Source organism: Halyomorpha halys, unplaced genomic scaffold, assembly GCF_000696795.3.
Source record: "Halyomorpha halys isolate HHAL.00 unplaced genomic scaffold, Hhal_1.1 Scaffold291.1, whole genome shotgun sequence".
Lineage (NCBI taxonomy): Eukaryota > Metazoa > Arthropoda > Insecta > Hemiptera > Pentatomidae > Halyomorpha > Halyomorpha halys.
The window spans coordinates 101,766-108,520 of record NW_027109101.1 but is presented as its reverse complement, the minus strand read 5'-3'; the positions used below and the strand labels follow the sequence as shown (position 1 = coordinate 108,520).

The 6,755-nt window shown below is 31.9% G+C and overlaps 1 protein-coding gene across 1 annotated transcript in view; it reads left to right on the top strand.

Moving 5' to 3' along the window:
- Positions 1-6,755, top strand: part of LOC106680811 (patched domain-containing protein 3-like) — a gene marked incomplete at its 3' end in the record, with an annotated part of 284,865 nt that overhangs the window by 179,430 nt on the left and 98,680 nt on the right. Inside the window, exon 4 of the mRNA XM_067047328.1 lies at positions 3,600-3,636. The remainder of the gene's footprint in view (positions 1-3,599; positions 3,637-6,755) is intronic.

Genomic DNA, 6,755 nt, shown 5'->3' with positions numbered 1-6,755 from the left:
GGAGGTGAGGGGGTGAGGTGCAAAAAGAACATAAACAAACAAAAATTAATTTGCCATGTCAACATTTCGACCTGAGTTTCAGGTCTTCATTAGGGCTATACAACAAAAGAGATAACAACAACATTTAGAGAAACATAAAATTGAAAGGGAATAGTATACAAACAAATTTGGAATTATACAAAATATTGGATTGAATTATAAATGATAAAAAATTGTACTAGTACGTTACCCGTCGGTTCAGTGTTTATTAACATTATATACGCCGCAATGTTACAACCTGAATTATATTTACCAAGTGCATTTCCCTCAATATGCTTCTAAATTCTCCCGTTAACTCATTTTTTTCGATTCGAATATTTTACGTAATACTTCATTTTCAAAAACAAAAGTTTTGGACAGAAGACACGAACAATTTCGAAATTGAAAAATAACAAACATTTTTCGCCTTGCCTTGAACCTTGCTATTAAATTTTGATGAAAAAGGCTTATAAATTATTTCAATTAATATATTTTCGGTAGAAAACCCTTTTAAGCTCTGTTATTTTTTACAAGATTTGGGACTACATTGTTTCTGTTTGCACGCCCATTTTCAAATTCAATACTTGAAGATAAATCCACATAACTGCCATGAATTAATTTTGGGACTGATATTACATAATATCAGACTATATGGATAATTCTTATTTTATTAAAATTTTATAAGTTGATGTTAATTTTCAAAAGCGGTTTAGTCGTTTTCTGTTAAAATTTCGTTATGAATAATTTTAAACGATGTACTTTTTTCAGTTAGAATTGAATGTCCATAATTTTAGTATTGAGTTTATTTATTCATTTTTTTATTTCATTAAATGCATTAGTTCTAATTTAACTCTGTTCTTGATTTATAACTCTTTATAATGATTTAAATATGTGTTGTAATCCTTCGTAAAAACCTTAATGCTCCTTACTTTGTCACAAATTAAGTCATCTATCAGGACCAGATACCAATCCTGCCATGATCCCTTCAACTTGATGAACTTCCAAATCACTTCTCCTATACAAATGTTATTGAAGTTCTATCAATGTCAATTTATCACTAACAACAACTTTACTTATTGCATGTATTTTTATACAGTTATAAATAATAAATAAATTTGAAATAAAAATCTTTGTTATAAAGAAGTGAAAGGAGATATTAGTATTGGTAAAATTATAATCGATACAATTATCAGGACTCATACAGGATTTAGTTTGGCTTAAAGGACTTAAGGTGAAAAGACACGAAATATCAATTACTGAAGATGACAAGGCTGAGTCCACAAAGTGCTTTAGGGGTGCTCAACTGTGAGGTCAAGTGGTCACTTCAGCGGCGGACCCCAAGCGCTGCCTTTTCCTGAACCCAGGACCGAACAGCAGGATACACCTGGCTCCAGCAGGTCCTGTGTTCTGTCCGGTTCTTCTTGGAAGGAAAGTAATCTTCTAGGAAATAATCGGTAACGTTGCGGAGGTGATGATTAGGAAATGGTGCCAGAGAAAGCTGGGGATTTACGTGTTGCCTATAATGATCGGGGTGAGCATTGCTCTTGATGGTGTCTAAGATTATGATAAAAAATCAAGATATTTTTAACGTAATCTGAAATTAATGGCAACTTATCAGCTTTATTGGTTAGGAACATATCGCAAACTTATTTTCTTTTGGGTATGCTTGCTATCTAGTGAAGATAGGTTTCATTGCCTTACCTCTGTTCTTGTTCCATAATGAAATCTACTATTAATTAGTTGGTAAATACAAGTGTACAAACTATGTAGTACAAGCACCAGTACTCATGTTTCATAATGGAGACGACTAGTGATAATGTATAGGAGTTAAAAATTAGAAGTCAACATATTAAAAATTAGCCAAGTTGTTCGTTTGGTTAAGTTTTGGTTAAAGGCGTAAAATCTTTTGATCATCAACGTCTGTGGATTTAAATATTTATAAGGCCACAAACACATTCCCTCACGCATATATGTACATGATTCCAAATTACAAACTAAAAAAAAAAATAGCTTTAATTTAGAAATTAGGGGATGCGCTTTTAAACCTGTAAACACTAATGAGACTTCAGTTTCCTTATCTGTGAGAAATTCAGATATATTTTGGGTCAGTACTATTCTGTTGAAATAAAAAAAACTGTACCGCTAGTACCCATTGAGGGTCACGGGTTCAGTACTTTGTAAGGTTGTACTGTTACTAGACCAACGGTTGGCAAGGAGGTGATTTTGTCAGAATCACATTCGATTTTTCCCCAATTAAGGGTACCTAATTTAAGAGGTTGGCTGGAGCCCAGGAGGGCTTCAGAACTCACAGGAGTTGACTCAAGGCTCCAGTGTAACAGAAAACAATCTTCTGCCCAGGTGGATTCGAACTCGGGTCCTTGGAGTTAGTAGCCACGCGCCTTCCTCTGGGCTACCCGCGCTCCACTCTTTTGTTTATTGTTGGTAAATATAGAGGGCATTGTTTAAAAATATGTTTAATCCTGAGAATGGACTGACAATATTGGCATGTTGTAGGTGACAGTTTTTTAATCAGGAGAGAGTGCGTGAAAACAGTATTGCCTATTGTCAAGCGGGTTAGAGCAACTTCGTTTCTGCGGCCGCTGCGGTAGGATGTCGACCATGGTTTTACTTTTCTTTTAATTTACTCGAAGAGCTTTCATTTCACATGGTCTGCCCCGATGTTTTATTAAATATTGTACTGAGCTCTGATGGGGTAAGGACGGAGGTGCCTCGTCTGGGGAGCCTAAGTGAAGTGCCTTTTTGTCTACGAGCTCGTTGCAAACAATCCCCATGTTCCTGGGAACCCATATGAAATTTATAAACTTACCTTCATCTGATAGTTTTAAGAGGAAAGATTGGATTCTTATAATAATTGGATGTTCAGGGTACATGTATCTTAAACTTTTTAGTGTGCTCAATGAATCTGAAATTAGTTCAATTGTCTTTTGTGTCTTTGAAAGCCAAAAATGGAGGACTGATGCTATCGCGTGGAGCTTGGCGATAAACATTGAACATAATTTATATAATTTAAATTTTTGGGTTGAATCACGACTAGTAAAAGACGAGACGAGTATGTAATTAGTTTAATAAATGAATTAACTGTCTTAGTTACGTATTGTTGACAGTTCTTTAACCGTTACACATGATTTGTGTTTTTTTAAGTTTTTTTTTTTTACTGTTTATAAGTACGTAACCAGACATTTATTTTGCAATACAATTAAGATTTTTCAATCCTACTTTACTTTAAGGTTATTTATCATAACATAAATATCACATAAATATATGTTAATATAAACAGAAACTCAGGCATCTAAATCTTGTTTTGGTAAAAATTATGAGGACTTACTTGGGTGATCATTGTTACTTTGGAATTTAAAAGCGCTTTACTAAACCAACATTACTAGAAACTACATCTTACTGACTTAACTTTTAATTCTATTATCATTAATAGTAATTTTATAATATCAAAATGTATCCAATAGGTGTAAAATAAATAAATAAAATTATGCAAATTGTTTTATTAGATTACATATTTTTGTGTTAAATAAGAACAATAAAATTTACTAATTCATATTTTACAGGTATCGTCTGAGCAGTCCAGCGACCAAAACAAAACAGGTAATGCGACTTTCATTATTATAATTATTTACTTAAGTTTAAAATTCTGATCATAACTACCAAACACTCGAAATTTACATTAAATCCAGCTATAAAGTTATTTGGCTAGATATTGTATCCTGTTTATTAATAGTAGTAAGTAATAAATAACTCAAATACAATCCAATTATAGTCTCAAAACTTTATTTCTTTTATTCGTCCAACGTTTCGGCCAATCCGGCCATCTTCAGGATGTCCCTACAAAAAGTTTCTATTATATGTATGATCCTACAAACAATTTAATTACTTAACATTATTATTTATAATTTACCTTACCTCAATACCACTTTGCAAATATTAAGATTATAAGTAGTAAGTAATTTTAAAGCAAGCTTTGTTATTACAATATTTTCTCGGAATCGCAAATTTTTACTCGCTTGTTACGTTTCAGACTTTATGGCAGTAGTCAAACCGGGCATATGTAAATACATTTTTCTCAGCACACGTATACTACAAAAACAGCTAGTCCTAAATTTGAAGGAAAGTTTATTAATAAAAATGAATTTGATATCAATTTATCAGATTCCGTCGATTACATTCACTTATGTACAACTAAGCATATTTTCCTTGGTTTCCCTATATTTCCAAATTTGGAGGAAAGTGTTAAATTTAGAAGTATTCATGATGTGTTAAATGTAGAAAGTTTTAACATGCTAAATGTAACAAGTGTAGGATTGTGAGCAGCGTAATTTAAAGTCTATGTTAAATGTCAAACGCAGAGGTGCTCCTGGCGGATTTTATGTGCAACTTATTTTATAACCTCGTAATATTTACGAGATAATAAATTCCCCAACAGCTTCATAACAGTATCTTTCCTCCCCTTCACTTGTTTCTTGTTTTCTCTCCTACCTTTTTCCCTCCAATCCTTCATTATTATTATCCATTACTTTTATAGAGTTTAAAAACGTCCAAAACAATAACAACACAAACTATGAGCAACTAACCTATCGAAACGACAAAATGGTATATATCTCTGCTAGTCTGTTTCGTGATATCATTCTCTACTTAGCAAACCTGTTATCAGACTCTCTACCATGTTAAATGTTATATCGTTTTAACATTCTAAAAGAAGGAAATTTTTCTCTATTTAACACACTTTAGCATGTTAAACTAAAAACCATGAATACTCCTTATATTGACCAGTATATTTGGCAGAACTTTTATATTGTTACAATACAGTACGAACGATAAGAGTACCAAACACTATGAGTATAGTCTTACTTTCAGATTTATTACTTATACTAAAAAATATAACATTAATAATGGAATTTGGAATTTGGTCCTTGAAGTACAGAAAAAATATTCGTACTGTTAACGCCATGTATAATAATTAAAATGTAAATGTTTTGTAATTAGTCGTAATGTTTAATTTAATTATATTTATTTTCATTTGTATTGTTTTCACTATAATTTGAGAAGGATGATATGATTTTATATTTTTAAAATAATTAAGTGTAAAATAAACAGTTGCTAAGGGTTGTTAATGCGTTTCCTAGCAACAGGACGACAATCTTCATTTTTAAATCAATTGTTGCTAATTAATAGGCATTATAGTTTCTAACAAGTCCTTTCTGCGTTTAGTATGTAATAGTTTGGACATTTTGAGTGTTTTAGTCCGAAATCAGACTTATTCCTTGTTTTTTACTTGAATATGAGTTGTTACTAATTAGTGGCCATCATAGTTTCTAACCAGCCCTGTCTGCGTTCAGTTGGTATTATTTTTTAGACATTTTGAGTGTTATAGTCAACATTACAGAGAAGAAATAGACTTTTTGGGATTTGACTTGAATATGAGTTGCTGTTTTTGTATAGTTGGTTAGATATCACCACCAGACCCTGTCTGCGCAAATTGTTATCAGAGCGCCGTATAGACGTGGGCCCACCAACCTTTAAAGAACTGGACTTAAAAACATCATTTCCGACCTTTTGGAGTGGATTATATTTTCTTCAGGACCCATTTCATCTCTGAATCATCAGATTTTACTTTATGTTTTCAATTTTTAGCTTAGCCAAATAAATTTTTGTGTTCCGAGCCAGCTTGTTTTTTTTTGTTGTTTTAAAGCTTTCCTACAAAAATACATAATCTGTTTGAGGTGACTATAACACGTATAATTAATGATATTTTATTTTCAATAATTTTATAAATTAACTTTCTTTAAAATAATATTTGAGTTGATTGCGAAAACAGTACAGACCGTCATAGCCCGTCATAGGTTGTGTAAAATATTACCGAAACCTGTTTAAATTTCTGGACACGTCTGGACCTATTTAGGCAAGAGGCAATATTTTCTTCTGCATTTCTACAGATCGCATTTAGTACGTGAGATTAAAATAATTATTTGTTATTTTGAGTGGTAAAATCTAGAAAATAAAGGAATGTAATATATAATATAGGAAAGCGCATTTAATTATGTAATTTTTTCCTCAAGACTTTCTCTTCAGAGTGGGAATGTCAACATTCATTTCTCCACCATTAAATAAATATTGACTTATCCATAAGGAAAACGGAAAACCCACAACGCATTCTGGAATCCTTATTTAATAAAAAATACTAAAATTAAATAACTATTGTTTTGAAGTAAGATTATTGAATTTGGACATGATTATTATATTATGAATGCAACTTAAATTGAACATTGCATCTTCTGCGAGTAAAATGAATGGTTATCCATTAGCAAGTGACCCGCATCGTTATGTCCCCTAGGAAACGGTCCTTCATCGCAATACCGTCACATGCCATTATTCTATCAGTCGGAATCATCGTTGTTTGCCAAGAACTGGAGCGAATAACTCCCTCAACCAAACACTACCGCTGGCCTCAATGACTACACTTCCACTGCCATCATCTGACCTATAGATTCTTCTGCAAAATTGTCAATGGTTTTAGTATTTTACTTGTAATCGATAGCAGAAACTTTTCGAAGTATTTTTTTTAAATAATACTTTTTATTTATTGATAGATATTACAATCTGCCACACAGTTGTGGGCAATAGGTAATAGTGATGAATGATCTCATACATACTAAAATAAAATAAAATAAATAAATGAATAAAAAATAAATAAATAAATAAATAAAATA